This window comes from Belonocnema kinseyi, chromosome 10 (genome assembly GCF_010883055.1).
Source record: "Belonocnema kinseyi isolate 2016_QV_RU_SX_M_011 chromosome 10, B_treatae_v1, whole genome shotgun sequence".
Classification (NCBI taxonomy): domain Eukaryota; kingdom Metazoa; phylum Arthropoda; class Insecta; order Hymenoptera; family Cynipidae; genus Belonocnema; species Belonocnema kinseyi.
Window position 1 is genome coordinate 118,139,668 of NC_046666.1, and position 625 is coordinate 118,140,292.

Here is a 625-nt window from a genome sequence, read left to right on the forward strand (position 1 = left end):
ATAAGCCGCAAGCGGTTTACTACATCTAAGGAAGATCGGGTCCGTACAAAATAAAGGAAAATTGCACTTCCTCTAGTTTTCCTATTAGTGAAATATTTGCCGAGTTGACAAAATTGTATACCTGTAAACTATCGTCTTAATGAATGCATTTTTACACAACTTTAGGCTGTTCGTCTTATAAGGCAAGTACTCGCTCTCGTCCACCAAGTACACCGATATTGCACCCAACCCCCTATTTTTTATAACCTATCTTTTGCAATGACAGTACGGTGTAAAGTAGGAAAATAATAATAGTTGATGAAATAAAACAAAGGCAGAATTAATAACATTATACTTTTTTATTCACTTCAAATTATCATTACAATCATTTATTGGTTACAAAACTTACTTAACAAAAAAAGCTGACTTTAATGTTTATATATACATACATACACACACATACATACCAAATTATATATATATGAATAAATTGATCTCGATTCATCACTGGGGTTATGAATGAATAAAAATTCACATTTTTTTAAATAATTGTGAACTTTTATTCATTTATAAGAAGAAAGATATTATTAAAACTATTTTTTGAAAGAATTAGGAATTACTGTCAAGTTTGAACTCTTTTCAAAAT